A 24,186-nucleotide genomic window follows, 5' to 3' on the forward strand; every position below is an offset into this window, starting at 1 on the left:
GATCGTGCTTCCCAATGGCAAATGACGAGTATCTCTTTACATTAGCATGTCATGCATGCTCATTAAAATACAACTTTGCCAGATTAAATTGTACCTTTGGAATTTATGCAGCAAACAGAAAACACGTGCCTTCAGATTCATGACTGGTGGTGTGAAGCTAGAAAGATTGTCTTACTGGTGATTTTGGGCAGAGTAGGAACTACTTTTCTTGAATAGAGAGTTTTGTTGAAGCAGGGGAGAGGAGCATTGATGCTTGAGATCAGGTGACAGAAAGGAGAATGGGACATGGTGACTGAGAGAGAAAGAGAGGGAGACGGCTGTGAAAGAAGAGTGGGCATGGCTATCTGAGGGAGGAAGGGAGACTGGTGAAAGGGAAGTCGGGCATGGTTGACTGAGGGAAGGAGGGAGGTGACAGCACTCAAAACGCTCATTGGAGACAGAGGGAGGACTTGGACTTAACAGGGAAGGTTAATAGCTACAGACGGTAAGTCAAGCATGGTTGTGTAGAGATCAAGAGTTATAGAGGGAAGGTCAATGCTGAAGTCCTGAGAGTCAAGGATAATAGAGGACAAATCAAGGATGATAGAGGGAGGCCTGTGGGTGATAAAGGGCAACTTGAGGGTAATGGGGGCAGTTCCAATGTGCTGTGAGGCTCACCAATGCTGAAGGGGGGAGTTCTTGGGTGAATGTTGGTCAAGGTTGATGAGTGGTGGATCGTGGGTCACCAAAAGCAGGGGAAGAGTGATGGAGGGAAATTCATTGGTGACAGAGGGAGGGTGCAGGTTGATAGGGGCTGGTTTAACTCACCAGGCTAAATCGCTGGCTTTTAAAGCAGGCCAGCAGCACGGTTCGATTCCCGTACCAGCCTCCCCGGACAGGCACCGGAATTTGGCGACTAGGGGCTTTTCACAGTAACTTAATTGAAGCCTACTCGTGACAATAAGCGATTTTCATTTTCATTTAATTTCATAACTTCCAAAAACAGGGTCACGATGTGAGTGTCCATGACCTTGACAACATAAAGAGTTCTCTGGTGTACAGGTTGAAGATAAAGTTGTCCACAGTGGGATGGATGAAGACCAGGATGTGCCCTTGTGATTATAGGGCTCCCATTGGTCAACAGTTTTCAGGTCAGGAGGGAGGGTATTATAGCCTGCATTGACCAAATTGTTTCCTACCTTTGTCACAGTTCACCTCAGGCAAACAAGATGGGTCAAGATCACCTTTGTTTCTGCTAGCTCTGGCCTAGCTGGGGGTGATCCAGCTGAGAGTGGCCCAGAGCCAGGTAAGCAATAGCCAGACCACCAACGAAGAGCACCAGCAAAGGGTCAGGCAGCTCAGGATGCTGGCAACCAATGACCAATGTGATGTTGAACATTGGTGCAAAATAGAATATTTTGCAGTGTTGTAGCTATTTACAAATGCTAGCATTGAATTTCTACACTGGTTGGTCTTTCCAGGAGCTCCCTGGGATCATCCAGTGGCCTTCATAAACTGAAAAGATTTCAGTTGATCTCAAGGTGCAGCTGGTCTGTTCCCACCACAAGTGAATCCTTCAGGTGTGAACTCACTTCCAGGGAGCTCTCTGTCCCTCACATCCTCACCCAGGTGCCACAACTGTTTGCTTCCACTCAACAACTGCAGGGATGGTTCCTGGGTGACAGGGGTATCCACAGAAGACCTGGCTCATGACACCTGTGTGGAACCCACAAATCCCAGCACGGGAAGAGGTATAATGTCAACCATGCCTCAACAAGGGCAGTAAATAGAACAGACCGCAGACTGCTGAAAGTGAGGTTCCGCTGCCTGGATCGCTCAGGTGGAACACTGCAGTCATTGTGGCCTGCTGTACCCTACACAACACTGCAAAGGGGTGAGGAATTTGCAGAGGGAAGATGGGGACTTAGACGAGGAAGTGAAACAGTTGATCTTCATGAGGGAGTGGATGGTACAGCTGCAGCTAGCAGAGCGATGTGCCAGACAGGCCCGTGACACTCACAGCATCTAGGTTTCAGTCAGAATGAGGCCCCTACATAATCTCTAGATCTCCTCTTAAAATGTCGCTGTGCAAGTACTAGCAGAACCAGAACACTCCCTCCAGAACAATATACAGACCCATAGCACAGTTGCTTCACAGCTCCAGGGTCCCAGGTTCGATTCCCGGCTAGGTCACTGTCTGTGCGGAGTCTCACATTCTCCGTGTCTGCGTGGGTTTCCTCCGGGTGCTCCAGTTTCCTCCCACAGTCCAAAGATGTGCGGGTTAGGTGGATTGGCCATGATAAATTGACCTTGGTGTCCAGAAAATGTTAAGTGGGGATATTGGTGGACAATACCCTACCAATTATTCTATTTTATTTTTTATTGTATTTTTTTTTACTATTTACTATTTTCTTTTCTTTGGTATGTTTGGGTGTGCCCTTCTCTTCTATAGATGTGTATATATATATATGTTTCTTATCCCGTGTATATAACGGTAAATATACTTTGTTCAAAAACCCAATAAAAAAACATTTATAAAAAAAAGTGGGGATTATTGGGTTACGGGGATAGGGTAGATACGTGGGCTTCAGTAGGGTGCTCTTTGTAAGGGCCGGTGCAGACTCGATGGGTCGAATGGCCTCCTTCTGCACTGTAAATTCTATGATTCTATGAGCTCTGCCACCTAGTGGAGAAATTGCTGTCGGCCCGCGGCATGATCAAGTCCATGTGCATGGTTCGGTTAAATCCACACAACACTGCTAAATTGCAAGATCATCCATGACTCAATGACACATGTTCCAAATCCTGGCAAGGCCTTGCTAAGCATGCTTTAACTGCAGATGGTGATGAGACAACAGCCTTTGATGGATGAAAAGGGGGTGAATATCTCGGCTGGCTACCAGTCAGGTTTCAAATCCACAAAGGGTGACAAACATAAAAAATTGCACACGAAGAGACTCTGAGATGCCACTTTTGAGATCCCACAACAAATGGTGTTTCTTTAGTCCCAGTTCACCCATTATTGACAGTCAATGAGGTGTCACCCCCTTAAAACCCCCATTAGTGAGCAAAGCTTCAAAAATGATGAACATTTAACATATATGAATAAGGTGTTTCAAATTATATATTTAAGCATAACTGAACAAATCTATGAAATGATTGAACACCATTGCCAACTTTCTGCTATTATGGTATTTTAAGCTTACATTTCCTGCACAATATTGTGGTGCTACCCCAATAGCCTCAGCTGAGATAAAGGCAACCTGAGTGCTGTGCCACATTGTCTAAGATATCCTTAGCAGCCATCATCCAGTAGTCCAAAGCCAAGGGGCCTCTGGTGTGTTGAGTGTCTTCTTGCACGTGTGCAGGTGCACCCTCCAGCTTCACCTCTGGAGGCACTGGGGTCACTGGCAGAGAAGAGGAGCACAAGTGTACCCCTGGAGTGTCCGGAGGTGAGTCCCCCAAGGCGGCTTGCTGGCGCATCTCCTCCCTGTCTGCGCAATAGCACCTCCATGAATCCAGGAGAAGAAAGGTTACCTGGAGGGAGATAAAGATGGGTCATCCCCGGCCCAGAATGAGGATGTCTCGGAGCACTCCATTGATTTATGTGCTCCTTTGCCCTGCCGACAGACTGAAGGATTGCGTGTCATCCCGCTCTTATGAAAGCTTGAGTGCCCTCCCTAGTAAGTGTTCCACATTCACAATGTCCAACTTTCTCGGCGTGAACTGGCTCCCTCACATTAACTCCACATTGATCATCTGATACCAAGGCCGGCAACTCAACCTCTTGTCTGGAACACTCTCCACTTGCACATTTACATTGCTTGATGCCCTAATGAATGTCATTTTTCAGTGCCTACACAGTGCCACTTACCCTTCCAGAGCACAGGAGGTCATTCACCCTTTTGTAGCACTGAACCCAGTTACACTTTTGGACACCATGCCTCTAACATCCGCTGCCACCTCTGTCAAGGTTGCCTTGGTCAGGTGGGAGGGCCTCTTACTGCAATCACTGGGAAACCAGACTGTTGTAGACGGAAGCAAAAACTCCACAAGAGGCCAGATTAACAGGATACAATTCTCTTTATTCTCACACTAGATACAACAATCACTTCTCTTCACTTCCCACAGTGTTACCTTTCCCGACCTGCTTCCAGGTCAGGGTTTATATCCTGTGAGGAGTTCCTCCAATTGGGAGGAAGCTCCGGCCCCTCGTCACCTGGGTAGTTCATACTCTGAGGTGTAGGAGGGCAATCAGATGCAATACAAGTTCTGTCCCTGCAGGGGCTGTAACACAGACTTTCAGCCATTTCCAGACAGCCTGGAGGAGAACTTGCAGGGAAGTATCAGTAAATTATGAGGCTACCCGTTGTCCAACCTGGAATATTGTTGGTGAGTGCTGTCCGGTTGTCTTTTGAATATGATAGCTGGATCTTTGACCTATGAATTAATAGTGCGGCCATCCCTGCTGCTTGATTGATTGTGGCCCTCACCGCTACATATGTTTTTTAAAATATAAATTTAGGGTATCGAATTATTTTTTTTTAAAATTAAGGGTCAATTTAGCATGGGCAATTCACCTAACCTGCACATTTTTTGGGTTGTGGGGGTGAAACCCATGCAGACATGGGGAGAATGACCTCTACATATCTAATTGGCTGGCTCCCGTGTGAACGTGTGTAACAAGCCATCCCACCTACGTGCAGTTTAGTTCTGCCATCAGGACCCATAACTCTACCAGAAGGTTCCACGATAGTGGTCGAAATTCAGATGCAGCCATTGAGCACACAGTCCCTCCACCAGAATACTGAGGCCTGAGATGCCCCGGCTGCTGGGCTCAGGCCTAATTTCCATCAAGCTGAATATAAAATGGAGGCTGGGGAGGGAAATTGGAAACTAGGGGTCAGAGGGTTGGGAATTAGAGGCCTGAGTGGGGAGAATGAAGGCTGGGTTTGAGGGTGGGGGGGTAATTGTGGTTCAGGTAATGGACGTTGGGGAAAACAGAGATTGGGGGATGGAGGGAAATTGGAGGTCCGGGGCTGGAGAATTAGGAGTGGGGTTTTGGAGGCCAGGGATCTCGGGCAAATCTATTCTCGCAGCTGGGGTTCAAACAGGACATAGAACCTTTATTTTCATATGCAAGGACATAGAAAGTTTCATTCTTTTGTTGAAAGAAAGAATCGGAGTAGATAGTGCAATGAATCTTGATTTCAAAGCAATAAAGATGCAAGAAGGGGAAGGACATCTATGATGGTGAATTTGGAATTTAATAGAGCATTGACCAAAATAGCATTAATCAAATAGAAGGGAAAATAAAATTAGTTAAAGAAAGAGTTGGATGCTGGAAGTCAGAGACAGATTTATAATCAGACAATTAGTTTTTTCTAAAACTGGAATCATAACACCAAAGAAGTTTACATCACAGATGGAAGCTTTCAGCCCCTTATATCTCTGCTCGCATTTTGCTGGAGAAAATTAAGAAGTAATTCCATCGCTCTGCTCTCTGCTATACATCTACAGCTATGCATGAACGAGGTGTCAAAAGTGTCCTCAAACATAAAACATATTTGGGCGGGATTTTCCCTTTGGGGGACTAAGTTCCCACGCCCGCCAGAAAACAGGAGAGAATCACTCCCGACGTTTTCCTCGATCGTTCTCCAGGGGGTGAGCAGGCCTCTGGCGTGCGTCCCACAGTTCTGGCTGTCAGTGGGGCCCTGCTGGAGAGACCACGCGGCTGCGCATATGCGCGGCGGCCCACCCTGGCGCAGGCACCGCCGACATGGCGGAGCCACACAGCGGGCCTGTGCGGAGGAAGATAGGTCACTCCTGGATCGCGATGGCCTGCCGATCGGTGGCCCCCGATTGCGGGCCTGCCTGTCATCGAGGCATCCCCCAGTGTCCGATCCCTCCCCCTCCCCCCCCCCCCCCCCCCCCCAACCCCACCATAAGGCCCACATCAGCTGCGGCTCCGGGTTCCCGCCGGGTGGAACCACATTAGAACCACGACGGCGGAACTCTGCAGGTACTCGGCCCATCGATCGCGGAGAATCGCTGGGGGGGGGGGGGGTCCTTTTCCAACAATCACGCGCGCGCGATTGGCGGCGATTCTCCGTTCTCAGGGGAAACGCGTGCCGGTGGGGGAGCCTATTTTGGGTCATTCTCTGCCACCACGCCGAGCGCAATTTTGGAGCGGAAGGTCAGAGAATCCCACCCATTTATGTCTTGGAGGGACTTGTGCTTTATCGACGGCTAAAAGTTGTCAAGGAGAAAAGAAGTGCTTAGCTGTTGAGGTGCATCTGATGTTGAGAAAGTTTTCTCAATGCAGGAAATGTGGGGATTCCAAATGATGTCAAAGCCATTTGTAGATCAAGAAGGACTAAGTACGGAACCAACAAAAAGGTGAAGTGCTGGACATGAATTCAACGTGCAAGAGAATTCAAGCAATTAAAAGAACAATTTTTTAAATAAAATCATAATTATGCCAAGATGGAAATCTAGGGCGCAATTCACCCAAAGATTTTCTATAAGCGGTTTTGGGTGTGTTTGGCAGGGTTTTTCCCATCAGCTGCAGCACCGAGAATCATCTTGTTATCCAACGGCACTTTGTTGGGTTTTTTTTTGCCGCAGGGAGATTCTCTCCGCCAAGGCCCTCCTTATCCCATTCTACCTGGTAAGGCCCCTCGGGCCCAATCCCTGGCATTGCCAACCTGACACCTGAGCACCCTGGCATTGCCAGCCTGGCACCCTGGCAGTGCTTCTGCCAACCCATCAGTACCATATCAGAGTGGCACTGTCAGGGTTCCAGGCTGGCAGTGACAAGGTACCTAGGTGCCGGGGGATTTCCAGGGTCCTACCCTGCCCTGTTCCCGACCACCCAGGGATCTCTAATGGCCTGGGTGACCCCCCCCTCCCCCAGGTGCCATTACATCTGGTCCATGATTGTGTGGACCATTACTAAACGGAACCCTGGCGAGGTCTTGCAGGCGCAGTGGTTGAGCTCATTTAAATATGCTGATCTGGGTCACACACCAAGTTAGACATGATAAGGCCATTGAATTGCGCCCCTAGAGGTTCTGATTCAGCAATTAATAATAATAATCTTTATTGTCATAAGTAGGCTTACATTAACATTGCAATGAAGTTACTGTAAAAGGCCCCTAGTCGCCACATTCCGATGCCTGTTTGGGTACACAGAGGGAGAATTCAGACCAAATTACCTAACAGCACGCCCTTCAGGGTTTGTGGGAGGATTGTATAGCAAGATGAACAGACGATGTACAATCTGAAGAAAGCTAATGAGTGCAGAATAAGATCATAAGCTACACAATGGCTAGGTTAGGATGCTGAGAAGAACATACTTGCCTCCAATTCAGAAGGTTATGGTTTTCAAGTCCGACTCGAGGCTACAGTGCAAAAGCTGGGCTAACTCTCCAGTGCAGTACCAAAGGAGTGCTATACTGTCGGATGTGCCATCATTCAGATGAGACCTATAATTAAGGCCCTGTCCTTCCTCTCAGGCAGGTGTAAAAGATTTCCTCGTGTTACTTCAGTGAAGACCAGGGGAATTCTCCCCAGTGCCCTAGCCAATCTTAGGGCGCGATTCTCCCAAAACGGGAGAAATCGTAAGGCTGGCGTCAAACCCGGGCGGGTTTGACGCCAGCCCCCCCCCCTTCCCGACCGGGAACCGATTCTGGTCCCCGGTCGGGGCTAGCAGCCCGACGCCGTAAGCTCCGGCATCACGGGCTTAACGAATTTCGTTAAGCCCGCTTGCCTGAGTTTGCGCTGGCTGACGCGTCATATGACGTCAGCCGCGCATGCGTGGATTGGAAAACTCCAACCCGCGCATGCGCGGATGACATCATCGCGTATTTGCGCGAAACCCGCGCATGCGCGGGCCGGGATGCCCCTCAGCCGCCCCGCGAATGGATACTGCGGGGCGGCGGAAGGAGAAATAGTGCGCGGGCATCGGGCCCGCTGCCCGCGATTGGTGCCCACCGATCACGGGCCCATGGCACCCTTGGCACGGCCGTGGTACTGCCGTGCCAATCGGTGCCATGGTTATAAAATGCGAGTGTTTACGGCCGTTTTTACGAACGGCCAGACCAGGTGTGTTTGCCGTTCGTAAAAACAGCCGTAAAGAGCTGGGAACTCGGCCCATCTATCAGCTGTGAATCGCTGCCGGCCGTAAAAAAACGGCGGCAGCGATTCGTGTCGGGAGTTGGGCGTGGGGGGGGGGGGGGAGAATAGCGGGAGGGCGTCGGGACAGCGTGGCCGTAAAATTGTACGAGCCACGCTATTCTCCGCACCGTCGGGAGTGCGGAGAATCTCGCCCCTAGTTCTTCAGCCAATACTACTAATAAACATATTGGGCTGTGATGACTTTACCATACCTAGTTACTACCACATTGCTGTTTGTGCAACCTTGTTATGCACAAATTGGCTGCTCTATTTTTACTACATTACAACAGTGATGACAATCTTAAAGTACTATATTGCCTCTCGGGTGCTTTATGATGATCTGAGGTTGTGAACTGCATTGCAGAATTGTAAGTTTTGCTCAAGGAGTATTTTAATGAACATTCCATAATCATACCCATTTTTACATTTGCTAGATCCATTCACATTATACATGTTTTATCTTTCACGTTGCAATATGCAGTATCTCATATAATGCACAATCCTTAGCCTTTTGTCTTATTTACAAAACATACAAAATGACAAAGACCATATTCAATCTATTCTATCCAGTTATCCCACAATTATGAACACTCAGCAAAAGTCATTTGATTTCCTGGAAAAGACAAAAAAAAGTTAAAAAATTTCCTAGGCCAATTCAGGGTGAAAAGAATTCTTAATCCTCAAATGCAAAACAAAATTAGTTTGGGGGCGTTGATCAAAAACAATGCTCATTATTCCACCTTTTGTAAGCAGCGTCTTCCAAGAAAATTGACCAAATTCCTTTTGAATGATGGCAGTGAACCTATGTCCACTGCACAGGACTCAATCTATTCCAAAAGGTCAATGACCCTCTGGGGAAAGAAACCCCTTTACCGCACCCCCACCTCCTCCTCCCCATCCCGCCCTCCACCCCCCCCCCCCCCCACCATACCTAGCCTATACTAGTTTGTATCTTGTGCAACTGTCTCCTCATTCTCCCTAAACTAACTAACTTCATCAAAAACATAATTTTGATCAGTCCAGTTTCAAAACAAAGAGAGAAAACTGGCATTGCTTTGATTTGATTGAAGAAGATTCTAATGAAAGATTGAATAGTCTTCATAAGACATCATGCTTTGGGGCTCTTGGGAACACTGCAGGAATCGCAGAGTATGCCATCTTATCTTATTAAAGTGGGACTTTGAGTCACAACATTCTGACTAAACTACGTGACTCTTCCTCAGGTGAGAAGATAATATTTTCACAAGAAACTCAATATTCACAACTCAATGTGTCCCCTCACCCACTCAAATTCATTTTATGATGATTGAAACTGAACACAATTCCCCCAGGGTTGAAAGGGAGGTTGCACTGAACCCATGTGCCAGCTGGTGTTAAAATAGCTGACGGTTAGTTTATATTATTTACATCAGCACATCTGTACCGTGAAGGCGGCTCTTAAAAGAGCACAAAACTAATTTATGCTGGTTTGGATTCTATGATGTGACCTACTGTCGGATTGATTCAAAATTATTCATTCGACATCATTAATATTAGGCACTTGTGAATTCAAGGTTCACAATGGACAGGATTCATTAGAATCCTGGAAGCTCACTCTCAGCATCCTGAAGTAAGGCACAGCCTGGGAAAGCCGATGTGAAGATGTGTGTTCAGGACACAATTTGCAGTTTGAATTACATGGGGATCTTTAATATAGTTTTGTAAAGTAACCAAACGCTTGGACTTAAGACACGCAGACAACTTGCAGGAGTGGTCAGCTCCATTGTGCCCTTCTGAATATTGAAGGCTGATTCAAAGCCTAAAACAGGAGCTTAACAAATGTGTTTTAAAATAATTTCTATCTCTAATCAGAGGATGTAAGTGAGACTCAGATTACATTAATAACTACCCGTCTTGCTTGTTGACACATCCTGTTAAAACATTTTGGAACTCTCGGAGCACTGCTGAAGACCCAGAGCATCACTCTATCATTTATTTTTCAAGTAGGGTCTTGCTACAGAAGTTGAAATGCTGGCATGCTGAAGCAACAATTCCTTTCTGACTAAACAATACAAATCTTTCTCAGATAAGAGGAACACATCTGGAGGTAAATATTGCTTTAAAGATTGTTTAGGGAGACATCTTTCAGGAGGTGTCAATTTAATTGGGAGGAAAAGCTGAGTAAGAACAAGTTGTACTTTTTGATTTGTTACACACTCTGTTGGGAACCAATAAGGAGATCCTAAATCTGTTAATCCTGCCTCACGTTGTAATTTTTGTAGTAAAAGAACACACATGTTTTTTCATTGATAGAAAATAAATCTGTGTGGTGTGTTTAATTCAGTCATGTTGCATTTTGTCATGTTCCCTGTGTATTTTGCATTATGTACAAAGCTGGCTGTCTATCAACAGGCTATTGATACACTCTTTGCTCCTGGTACATCACTGGTATGTATGATACAAATATGACTTATAATTATATATTTTAAGAGTTTGGCACATTATTAGGAGAAAAATTTAAAATATTTCTTTAGCAGTTTAGGATTACCTATCCAAGTTAGAACAACACGGGTGGTATCTAATAAGAAACAAGGGAAGCAGAGAAACGTAGAGCCAAAGAATCCAGCCCTTAATCAGGCGACAGATTAATGGGTTGAGTGTGAGAAATCTATTCAACGGTGTGTCAATGGCAGGGCGGGTATCACGCCACCCAGTGGTGGGAACTTATTCACTATAATGTGCATATCATGAATACTCATTAAACAGGAACTTCACCAATTCAAATCTTATCCTCAAGATTAAGTCAACAGCACACAGGAAACTCATACCTACTGGTTATCATGAGGCAAAGTTGTTCAACCTTTGGATCTGAGCTGAGATTTTGTCTTTATCTAACACAACGGCACAAGAGAAGGGAGCAGGAGAAGCTGTAGTGGCAAGGATGGGTTTTGAGGAGGGGAAAGAGATGGTGGTAGTGGATGGGACATCAAATGCCAGTACACCAAGTATGGGGATCAGACTCTGGCCTATAGGGCAGTATCCGCCATTGAAGCAGGCTGGTCCTGTTTATCAAAGGGAAGAAACTGGACCAACATGGCAGGTCAACAGTTATGGAACGATATCAAGCTTGAAGCAGAACAGGTCGAGATGGAGGGAGAGCAGTTCAATGGTCTCTGAGAGAGGGCTGAGAGAGGATACCGACGACAGATCCAGGATGGTGGGGGTAGGCTTAAGGACAATGGCAGGAAGGATGAAGGTGAAGGAGGAAGATCAAGGGACTGCACTCTCACTCTGGGTATATATAATACATTATATACATCCACATGGCTAATTCCTAAAGTTTAAAAAACTGGACAAAGACATTTAAAATGGCTAAAGGCATGCCTGTCTGTGATCCTAAACAAAGGGAGTTATCAGGGGCAGTATCGAAGATGCTGGCACTTCGTTATCTCTGAAGAGACTCTAGCAACTTTGTGGGCTGCAGAGACCAAATTCAAAATGAACTACAGAGGCCATCTGCATTTCACATACCAGGCCTGGTTAACTGTCTCCGAGATCAAAGGACCCTGCAACAAAGAACAACGAATAATACAGCAGAGGAACAGGCCCTTCAGCCCTCCAAGCCTGCGTCGACCATGGTACCTGCTGTGCGGGACTCTGTCATGCAACATCCTGGAACTCCAACAGCAGGTGTCCAAATGGACGTAAAAGACTCTGGATCTCCATGCCCACTCAGGAGATCTACCCGGATCAGACGTGCACCCAACCGTCTGAACTTATGAACATGGACTGACAATATCATTGCTCTGCCTTGTCTTTGTATATAAACCTAACTGTGTGTGAATTTGTGTTTAGTTACAGCTCTGCAACTAAAAAAAAAGTGAAAAAGGGGGGATGTAGTGATCCTCGCCTGAGTGTGTACAGAAGGGGCTGATGGGAAATGGAAGTACCACCAGGGGGCAGCACGGGGACATATAAGAGTGACGCCGAAGGCCCGCCCTCGCTCACTTTGGCTGGAGAGACAGGGGAGCAGGACAGGGACGGAAGTTGAGCTCAGGGCTGCAAGTGTGGTTAGGCCTAGTTGCAGAGCATAGAAAAGCAGTATCTTTACAAGTGCCATTCTGTAAGTAAAAGCTAATGAAGTCATTTATTGTGGAGCACAATAAACCATCCTTCAACTGCTGAACGACTTCTAGCATTCATTTAAGAAACATAACACCTGCCTAAACTAAAACCGTCAGCACTTACAGAGACCGTATCCTTCCCCATTCCCACCCTATTCATATATTTGTCTAGATGTCCCTGAAATGCCGCTATCGTACCTGCTCCCACCACCTCCCCTGGTAGCGCGTCCAATATATTTACCACCCTCTGTGTAAAAAACTTGCCTCGCACATCTGTTCTAAACTTTTCCCCACGCACTTTAAACCTATGTCCCCTAGAACTTGACTCTCCTAAACCTCTTCTGTACTCTCTCCAAAGCATCCACATCCTTCTGGTAGTGTGGCGACCAGAATTGTACACAATATTCCAAATGAGGTTTAACTAAGGTCCTGTACAGCTGCAACATGACTTGCCGACCGATGAAGGCCAGCATGCTGTATGCCTTCTTGACTACTTTATCCACATGCGTTGCCAATTTCAGTGATCAGTGGCCTTGCACGCCCAGATCTCTCTGCTGGTCAGTACTCTCAAGAGTTCTACCATTTATTGTGTAATTCCTACATGCATTGGACCTCACACTTGTCTGGATTAAACTCCACCTGCCATTTCTCTGCGCAAGACTCCAACCAGTTTATATCCTGCTGTACCTCTGACAATCCTCTTCACTATCCACAACTCCACCAATTTTTGCGTCATCTGCAAACTTATTAATCAGACTAGCTACATTTTCTTTCAAATCATTTATATACATCACGAACAACAAAGGCCCCAGAGGCAGCACAGTAGCATTGTGGTTAGCATAATTGCTTCACAGCTCCAGGGTCCCAGGTTCGATTCCCGACTTGGGTCACTGTCTGTGCGGAGTCTGCACATTCTCCCCGTGTGTGCGTGGGTTTCCTCCGGGTGCTCCGGTTTCGTCCCACAGTCCAAAGATGTGCAGGTTAGGTGGATTGACCATGCTAAAATTGCCCTTAGTGTCCAAAATTGCCCTTAGTGTTGGGTGGGGTTACTGGGTTATGGGGATAGGGTGAAGGTGTGGGCTTGTGTAGGGTGCTCTTTCCAAGAGCCGGTGCAGATTCGAAGGGCCAAATGGCCTCCTTCTGCACTGTAAATTCTATGGAATCTATGAAACTGATGCCTGTGGAATACCGCCAAACACAATCCACAGCCTTCCATTCAGAAAAACACCCTTCTACTGCTACCCTCTGTCTTCTGTGCCCAAGCCAGTTCTGTATCCGACTTGCCAGCTCTCCTCTGATCCCATGTGACTTCACCTTTTGTGCCAGTCTACCATGAGGTACCTTGTCAAAGGCTTTACTGAAGTCCATGTGTACAACATCTACTGCCTTTCCCTCATCTATCACCTTTGTCACTTTCGAGAAAAATTTGCTCAAATTAGTGAGGCACAACCTTCCCTTCACAAAACCATGCTGTCCATCGCTAATAAGTCAATTTGTTTCCAAACGTGAGTAAATCCTATCTCTAAAAATCTTTTCCAATAGTTTCCCTACCACTGACGTAAGGCTCACCAGCCTATAATATCCTGGATTATCCCTGCGGCCCTTCTTAAACAATGGAACAACATTGGCTACTCTCCAGTCCTCTGGGACCTCACCCTTAGACAATGAGGATACAAAGATTCCTGTCAAGGCCCCAGCAATTTCCTCCCTTGCTTCCCTCAATATTCAAGGGTACATCCCATCAGGCCCTGGGGACTTATATACTTTAATGTTTTTCAAGATGCCCAACATCTCTTTATTAATATCAACGGGATTCAGAATATCTACACACTCTATCCTATACTCCTCATCCACGTCCTTCTCTTCGGTGAATACTGAAGCAAAATATTAATTTAGTATCTCTCCCATTTCCTCTGGTTCCGTACATAGATTCCCTCCAATATCCTTGAATGGACCAACCCTTTCTCTGGTTACCCTCTTGCTCTTTACATATGTATTAAACACCTTAGGATTTTTCTTAATCCTGTTTGCCAATGACATTTCATGATCTCTTTTAGCCTTCCTAACTCCTACCTTAAGTTCCTTCCTACTTTCTTTATATTCTTCAAGGGCTTCATCTGTCCTAAGCCTTTTAGACGGTACAAATGCTTTCTGTTTCTTTTTGACAAGATTCATAATATCCTTCGTTATACAGGGTTCCCAATATTTGCCACCCTTATCTTTCGTCCTCACAGGTAGCTGCCGGTCCTGAATTCTAATTGACTGACATTTGAAAGCCTCCCACATGCCAGATGTTGATTTCCCCTCAAACAGCCTCGTCCAGTCGACACTCTCCAGATCCTGCCTAATGCTGTTGTAATTAGCCTTCCCCCAGTCTAACACCTTCACCTGAGGACCACTCTTTTCCATAAGCAGCTTAAAACTTACAGAATTATGATCCCTGTTCCCGAATTGATCTCCTACTGAAACTTTGATCACCTGGCCGGGCTCATTTCCCAGCACCAGGTCTAATATGGCCCGTTCTTGAGTTGGGCTATTCACATATTGTTTCAAGAAACCCTCCTGGACGCTCCATACAAATTCTGCTCCATCCTTGCCTCAAGCAATAAGCGTGTCCCAGTCAATATGGGGAAAGTTAAATCACCCACCACGAGAACCCTATTGTTTATGCATCTTTCCAAGATCTGTCTGCATATCTGCTCCTCTCTCTTCCGCTGGCTGTCTATAGTAAACACCCAACATTGTGACAGCACCCTTCCTATTCCTGAGCTCTACCCACATTGCCTCGCTGCCTGAACCCTCCAAGGTGCCCCCCCTCAGCACAGCTGTGATATTCTCCTCAACCAATAATGCAAATCCCCCACCCATTTTGCATCTCCCTCTATCCTGCCTGAAGCATCTAAGTCCTCGAATGTTTAGTTGCCAATCCTGTCCCTCTTTCAACCAAGTTTCTGGAATAGCAACAACATCATAATTCCACGTACTAATCCAAGCTCTAAGTTCATCTGTTTTACCTGAAATACTCCTCATATTGAAATTAATGCACTTCAGCCCACCAGCCCCACTGCATTGACCAAGCACTCCCTGCTCTTCCTCAATCTTACTGGCCTTAGTCTGTAGCTCTCCCTCAGCTATTTCTCCCGCTGACCTACTGCTCTGGTTCCCACTCCACTGCCATACTAGACAGTTCAATCTGTTTTTCTGCCGTCCACTTTTCTTCTTACTAGCTTTAGTTTCTGTCCCCTCTTTGGTACCCTCTGACTTCCTGGATTGGTTCCCATCCCCCTGCCACATTAGCTCAGTCTGCCACCTTTCCATCTATCTAACAGCAACACAGAAAAGGGCCTCTGCCCAGGCTGAATATCTGGCCCCATCTGCAGTGTTTCTGCTGGACACGTTGTGCCATTTCCAATAAGACTGATTCATCTTTGCATGCTGATCTTATCATAGAAGTCAACACTACTGGAAAAGTGAATTATCTAGCCTCAGTTTTCAACCTGCTGGCCTCTGTGAAGGATAATACACCATTGGACATTGATTCTGGATGCACATGAAACAATTCCTTTCTCCATGGTCTTTGCCCTTGTTGGAACCAACAATTCTACGGACACGTGCTTGTAGGATTAGAATAGCGGTTTTAATATACTCACAACAGAGCCAGCCGGTTAGCCATTGAACTTTCGGTGAACTGGCCGGCTGACCATGTGGCACTGAGCTTTTATACAGCAGCTTCCGGGGGAGGAGTCCTGGGCAGAGCCAAGGGAGAAGCCCGGTAAAACTCGAGCATTCCCAAAGCTACTCCCCCTGGAGGAGAGGTAGTGCAACTGCACTTACAATACAGACACATGTATATACAGATTACAATCCGGTGTGAATCACATTCACCACAGCCCTGCAACTTTTTCTTCTTCTATCCCTTTTTACTGTATGAATTTGCAGGGGGCTACATAATGATCTCTTCCGTCATGTTTTTTGTGTGAAAACAAACTACCCCCTGAGTTTGTCCTATCCCTGGTTTGCTGCAGACTTTTTAATAGAAAATTGGATCACACCACAATGTTTGGAAAACACACCACCGCTTATAAAAGGGAAGCAAATCAAAACACTTTTCTGCTTATGGGCATGTGGTGAGAGGAGAAATCAGGTCCCATTCCAGCCCAAAACAGAAATTGGAAGCTCAAATCTGCGAACATCCATTTGAATTTGACCAGAGTCCAAGTTAAGACACAAGCCAAATCTGAAATAAAAAAGTCAATTGTAAACCAAAAGGGGAAGACTCGGTGGCTGAAACAAATTTTAAAACACAGTAACTTACCACAACAAATTTATTTTCCATAATACTAAGAAAATGGCATCTTTTAATGTTCAAATGCAGGCAGCAAAGGAATTTGAATGGTGAAACTTTAGGAGCCCTTAGCACGTGAAATAAAGCTAGAGAGGTACAGTTAAAACTACCCAGCAAAGTGAAGAAAAGTGAACTGATCCAGTTGTTGGTAGAACATCTGGATCTCATGTTACCGGAGCAGTTAGATGTAGAACTGAAACGGGACTCCTAATGCCCTCCCCTGCCAGCCAATTTCAAACTGGCAAATCTTAGATTGTGACTAGAATTTCAGGAGAGGAATAGGGAAGTGCAAAGGAACAGGAAAGAGAAAGAGAGAGAGAAAGGGAAAGAGAGAAAGGGAAAGAGAAAAATCCCAGATCTGAAAATTGGGAATGGAGCTAGCAGCATAAAGGGAGAGAGAGGCCAAACTGGAAGCTGTGAGGAATAATCTCTCCCTGCTTGGTAGCACCCACTCCTATCTTCCTATCTCAGAACAACTCTCTAAGGCCCTCAATTATTCTAGATGCATTCTGGAATTTGAAGAGAGTGATGTGGGGTCATTTTTTTTGCTACTTTTGAGAAAGTAACTTGACAGTCCAGGAGGTCTACTCCATGCTCACCCCTGATATGTTCCAAAATTATGGGCAGACCAAGGCTGCCACCCTAAGTGTCTAAGTGTTGGCCTGGAGGTATATCACAGTAATACTGGAATGCTCACAAACCTACAAGTTTGAACAGTTGAAGCAAATCACATTCGACCAATGGGTAAGATTCCTAAGAATCAGAAGCTAATATGATGGGTTATGTGAGTTGGTATTGTTAGAGGAATTGAAAAATTGCTTACCTCCAACCTGCAAATACACTGAGAGGAGCAGAGAACCCTCACAACCAGGGATGCAGTCATCATGGAAGACAGGTGTGATCTTACCCATAGGCCTGGAAATGCAAGCAGACCCTTTCCAAATCATTCCCATGAGCATTGGAAAGATGATCAAGGTGATCTCGATGAGAATGATCTCACAACCAGAAAAGAAAACGCAAGTAAGGATTCGAGAAGTTTGCGTGCAGCCTAAATGGAGAACCCCTGGAGGCTGGTGTGTTCCCACAGCAATAAAATAGACCACTCTGTACCTGAGTGAGTGCTGGAGATTTCAAGGGACACCCATAGGAAAACCCCATATGAGTAATCCCCAGAAGGATGTCCCAATGGGTAATGCAACAGAATATGGGGAGACTCTCAGTATAGAAACTTACCCTCTGAGGGCATGGCATTTTGTATGCCTGAGCTGAACAAACTCAGAGAGCTTCCGGAGTTTTGTCCTTTCAGGAACAGTAACCCTCTACCTGTCCCAAGATCTGAGCAAGTCCATTGTACTGCTCCAGGACTCAAGGGCCACTCAGTCCTTAATGTTGGAGGGAAACTTAAATTTACTCCCTGAGTCCTCCGTGAAAACCAAAGCCCTGATCTGTGGAATGGGAGGAGGATCTGTGCTTGCACTCCTCCATAAGGATCCACTGAGAGTGTGACCCTACTTCAGGCCCTGTCAAGGTAGGAAATTGTCCCAAAAGTACCAGTAGCAGGAATCAATGTCCCCCTTGGGAACGATTTGGCTGGCAGTAAGGTGTTAACCAGGTAACTATAAGAGACCAATGCCAACCAGCAGAAATCTGGACAGCAGAAAGCGGAGGGTGAGATAGCACCCATAAACATTGAGCCAGGGCTGCTCGAATGTAGTAAGTCTGAGGCCAGGCTGGTAATGTTAAACAAGGTCCTGGAAGTGCCAATGGAATTTGAAATGGACTGACACAATATCTTTGGCTTAGACAGGGACCAGAAAAGTCCTAGAGCAGGGGAAGAGATAATGAGACAGATGCCCCAAATAGTCAAAGAGCCTGAATAAAAGTAAGTTATTAAACCAAGAAAGGAAATGGTTAAGGAATTGCCACAGGTATGGCTGGCAGAAACCTTCTTCCCGACATTAAAGAGATAAAGGGAATCCTCAAACAGATGAACAAATAGGGAGTGAGATTCCTTACCCAGTTGGAAAGCCACAAAGCTGAAGCTGCATCCCCACATGAGCACAGTAAAAAGTCTTACAACACCAAGTTAAAGTCCAACATCTTTGTTTCAAACACTCGCTTTTGAAGCACTGCTCCTTCATCAGGTGAGGAAGGAGGAAAGAGCAGTGCTCCGAAAGCTAGTGTTTGAAACAAAGATGTTGGACTTTAACCTGGTGTTGTAAGACTTCTTACTGTGCTCACCCCAGTCCAATGCTGGCACCTCCACATCATGGCTCCCCACATGAGGGTACAAGCATTCCAAGGAACACATTGAGAACACCCAGACCTGAGCCAAAGCTGCCAGTTAGGAAGTCATTGATTGGTCTGGCTTGTAAATTTATGGTAAATTTAAATGGGGACCAGGAAAGTTCACAATTGTGCCCTGAAAGAGTGATGGCGATGCCTCACTTAATGGAAAAGCAACCATGAGGTACAGTGATAGCAGCCCATCCACCAGAAGGCAGCAGTGTTCCAGTAGTGTTCCAAAGGACACAGAGCTTATTACCCAACTGACCAGCAGAGGGATCCCAACCAGATTGGATCCCTTACCCAATTTAATGCACAATTACAGGGCAATCTGGCAGGATTGGCAACTGCATTTTAAAAGATCAGCAACAACCACCAGCCTACAGCACTGTAGACCTATCTGATATGGATGCAGGAGATGTCCCTTCCAGAAGGCCATTTTCCTAACTTCCGGGACCAGAAAAGTTGACCCAATTTCCATAGCAAACTGCCTGCTTGTAGTGTGTGAACCTAATGCCCGGAGTCAGTGGTACTGGAACATCACAGTTGTGCTACCACCAGAGCAGGATACTGATACCCCAATCCCTGATCCTTAGCCTAACCAACACCCCTGGGTTTTAACAGCTGAACCCACAGGTTACCGAGGTGGACAGCAGGAGGTAAACTGGACCAGAGCCATCCAGGACTATGATCAAAGGCCTGGCACTTACAGAGTGAGATGGCCAGCATTCTCCTACAGAGCTAGAGCAGCTTGACCATTACTGACCGTGAGTGCTCACCACCCTGTAAAACCCCTAGAGCCTTTCGAGGGCACTTAATCAGGAGATCAGCAGGCACTGAGTTCTGAAAACAATGGTGTGTTTATGCCTAGTCCCCAATAGATGAAATTAAGAACTCTAGCTCATTATAGACTTCCGCAGAAGGACAGATTTGAATCTTCTCGGGTCACCTAAGGATTCCACATCCCAGGACTCGACAATATCTTTGCTGATCCACTAAGCCAGATTTTAATCTTGAGAATAAAGGAAAAGAAAGGAAATTGCCCCTGCTAGCTGTGTGCCTGACATGCCGGTGTAAATTAGAGAATCAATGCATATTTGTTTACTTCCTATTCTTCCATCATAGGACCACATTAAAGTTTGAATTGGAATTCATATTTTTTTCTCTAAGGCCGGGAGGACTGTCAGAGGACAAATACCTCACACTGTATGTATTTATTGTATATTTGGGGTGGCATAATGGTATAGTGGTTAGCACTGCTGCCTTACAGCTCCAGGGTCCCGGGTTCAATTCGAGCCTCGGTTGACTGCCTGTGTGGAGTTTGTACTTTCTTCCCGTGTCTGCCTGGGTTACTCCGGGTCCTCCGGTTTCCTCCCACAATCCAAAGATGTGCAGGTAGGTGGATTGGCCATGATAAGTTGCTGGGTTGTGGTTTAATAGGGTGAACTGAATGCTGTGGCTCAGGTAGTTAAAGTGCCGCTCTGGTAAACAGCAGATGCTGAGTTCAAATCTCAGCGCTGTGCCCCCACACCTTTCCCTCAAATAGGGTACTCTTTCCAAGGACAGGTGCAGACTTGATGGGACAAATGGCCTCCTTCTGCACTGTAGGCATTCTATTCTATGGCCTCATGACTAAGAGAAGTGTCCCTCTTCGAAACAACATCTTACGCACTGTGATCCAACTTGGCCTTGTATTTTAATGTATGATGCTTCCCTTTATGATGGCACGGAACGCCCCATTGCGTTCGCCTCGAGAACCCTGGTGGACGCTGAGCACTGTTACACGCAGATAGAGAAGGAATGTTTGGCAGTGATTTTTGGCATTAAGAAGTTCCAACAGTATGTTTATGGGCGACATTTCTTTATCGTAACAGACCAGAAACTGTTGCTCGGCCTCTCCAGCATTGGGCGCTCCTCCTTTCTATTAATGAATACTCCTTTTAGCACCACCCAAGATTGCCCAGGCCGATTCCCTCAGCATTCTGCCGTTGGCCGTGGGCGCCCTATCCCCACCTGTAGCGGGTGAGGTGATTGCGACGATAAATGTTGTGGACGCTTTGATGGTGACATCTGCTTGGGTGTGTGTGTGGACACAGCCTGACCTGATGTTGGCCAAGCTTTGGCCCATGCTGGACCAGATGGACTACACCCCAGGGTTAGAAAGGAGTTTGCTGAGGAGATTGTGGAAGCATTGGGTGGTGATCTTTCAGGAATCACTGGAGGCAAAAAAAAAATTAAAAAGCAGTCCCAAATCAGGGCCTGGTGAGATAAGCTCTGATTGCACTGGGAGTGAGATGCTGCATTATATAGATCTTCATAGATCAGGGGTGGGCAAACTACGGCCCGCGGGCTGCATGCGGCCCGCCAAAGGTCTTTATGCGGCCCACCAAGATCAAGTCATTAAAAAGATTATTTTTAATTTTTTTTTAATTTTAAGGTTAATGGGGGGGGGGGGGCTGTTGGGTTACTGGTGTAGGGTGGATACGTTGACTTGAGTAGGGTGATCATTGCTCAGCACAACATGTGTTTCATGTGAAGTTTCTACTTTAAAATATTAATTAATAAAAATTAATTGCTTTTTTTTCTTTAAACTGAGTTACTTTGTTTTTCAAATAAATGTGTTTCATGTAAAGTTTCTACTTTAAAATATTAATTAATAAAATTTAATTGCTTTTTTTTCTTTAAACTGAGTTACTTTGTTTTTCAAATAAATGTGTTTCATGTAAAGTTTCTACTTTAAAATATTAATTAATAAAATTTAATTGCTTTTTTTTCTTTAAACTGAGTTACTTTGTTTTTCAAATAAATGTGTTTCATGTAAAGTTTCTACTTTAAAATATTAATTAATAAAAATTAATTGCTTTTTTTCTTTAAAAACCTTTTATTTTGGCTATTTTAAATATTAATTATTTTACTTAATATACTATGCAGCCCTTTAAAATTGTGAATTTCTGAATGTGGCCCTTGCACGGAAATGTTTGCCCACCCCTGTCATAGATCATAGAATTTACAGTGCAGAAGGAGGCCATTCAGCCCATCGAGTCTGCACCAGCTCTTGGAAAGAGCATCCTACCCAAGCCCACACCTCCACCCTATCCCCATAACCCAGTAACCCCACCCGACACTAAGGGCAATTTTGGACACTAAGGGCAATTTATCATGGCCAATCCACCTAACCTGCGCATCTTTGGACTGTGGGAGGACACTGGAGCACCCGGAGGAAACCCACGCACACAGTGGGGGAACGGGCAGACTCCGCACAGACAGCGACCCAAGCCGGGAATCGAACCTGGGACCCTGGAGCTGTGAAATAATTGTGCTAACCACTATGCTGCCATGCTGCCCTCTTTGTAAATACTTGTAAATAAGTCTATCTTACGTTTACCACCAGCCTTCTCTGCATCATTATATGCAGGTATCTTTAAAAAAAGTTCAGTATTTAGGAGGCCAAATTCCCTCTGATCTGCTCAAATTATTTCAGAGTATCTTGCTGAAATAGCCGGTGGAAGAAGGTGAGCCCAAATTCGCGGGCTGGAATAAAGAATCTGGATCAATTTCACAAAATCGGATCCAAACCCCAATCAGACTAAAGTCTGAAATAGGTACACCCATGATAATCGATCAAACGCCTTATTGGCATCGAAAGCTAAAATCATGACCTTTACTCCACTACTTTCGGTGGGTGTCATGATATTAAGGAGTCTGCGGAGATTGACTCCAGAGTAACACCCTGTTACAAATCCTGTTTGATCTGAGTGTACAACCTGTTATTATTGTATCTATTCTATGGTTAGTATTGATGTTAGAACTTTCAAATCACAATTAAGTAACAAAATAGGATGATATGACTCATGCTCCATTTTCCCTGCCCGTGAATGGCTGTTGCGACTGAATCTCTCCACGAAGGAGCCAATGATCCATTTTCTAGTGAGTGCTGAAAGGCTGTCGAAGTAAAGGTATAAATATGTCATTAAAGGCTTTGTAATATTAATTTATAAAACAATCAGAGCAGGGACTTTTATTATTTTTAAGGCATCGATTGCTTCATCAATTTCCAAGTCAGGGATTAGTTTATGTAACACCACTACTTTCTGACAACCTTGTCACATTGATTTTCATAGAATTCATTAATTTCCCGCAAACCCGGTATCAGAATCCTTGTACAATTTCCGATATAAATCAGCAAAGGCAGAAGAGATTTGTTCTGGTTTGGATAATAAGCGATGGGATGTCTGTGACCTAAGGCTGATATTATGTGATTACTGCTTTCCTAATTGAAACGCTAATAAGCGGTTTGCTCTATTGCCATGTTCATAATATCTGTTTTGCAAAACGTAAACGTCTTTCAATTTTTTCGGAAAGAAAACTTTCAGAGGTTATGCGAGCCTTTGTGAGGGCTGTCATCAAAGCTGGCGCCTGCTGCTTTTTGTGTTGTCGTTCTAAGTTTTGGATTTCCTGTTCTAGATCAATCCGCTTTAATTAATTTTTCTTTTTTTTTGGCACAAGCAAATGGGATGATGTAACCTCTTAAATACACCTTCACTCCAGTCCCATAACGTCAGGGGTGAGATATCCGGTGATGTGTTGAGTTCTAGATAAAGTGGTAATTCTTTCCTCACAAATTGAACAAACTTTTCATCATTTAGGATAGATGCATTCAATGGCACCTCCTTGAGGTAGATTATTGTCCCAGGTCACAGCTACAGGCCATGATCTGAGAGAGTTATTGGCAGGATGCCATTGTCAATCATTTCATGAGCCTTTAACTTTGTTGTAAATAAAGGGGCAGCACGGTAGCGCAGTGGTTAGCACTGCTGCCTCACGGCGCCGAGGACCTGGATTCGATTCCGGCTCTGGGTCACTTTCCTTGTGGAGTTTGCACATTCTCCCTGTATCTGCGTGGGTCCCACCCCCACAACCCAAAATGTGCAGTGCAGGTGGATTGGCCATGCTAAATTGTCCCTCAATTGGAAGAAAAAAGAATTGGGTATTCTAAATTTATTTATTTTCAAACTTTGTTGTAAATAAATAGTTAATGCGAGAGTAAGAGCCTGTTGGAATGAAATGAAAGAAGCCTATGGTCAGCTGGGACTATGATGACTTGACATTACCTTACCTGCTGTGAGTGAATACAGAAATTTACAGATCTGTAGAAAAGGATTGCTACTCCGCTTTTGTCTCTGACACGTGGAGAAAATAACACCTGGTTTGTCCAAGGTCTGCCCAACTTACTATGTTCTATTCCGGACAGATACGTTTCTTGTAGAAATGCAATTTTGAAATTTAGCTGTTTCA

Source organism: Scyliorhinus canicula, chromosome 10, assembly GCF_902713615.1.
Source record: "Scyliorhinus canicula chromosome 10, sScyCan1.1, whole genome shotgun sequence".
Lineage (NCBI taxonomy): Eukaryota > Metazoa > Chordata > Chondrichthyes > Carcharhiniformes > Scyliorhinidae > Scyliorhinus > Scyliorhinus canicula.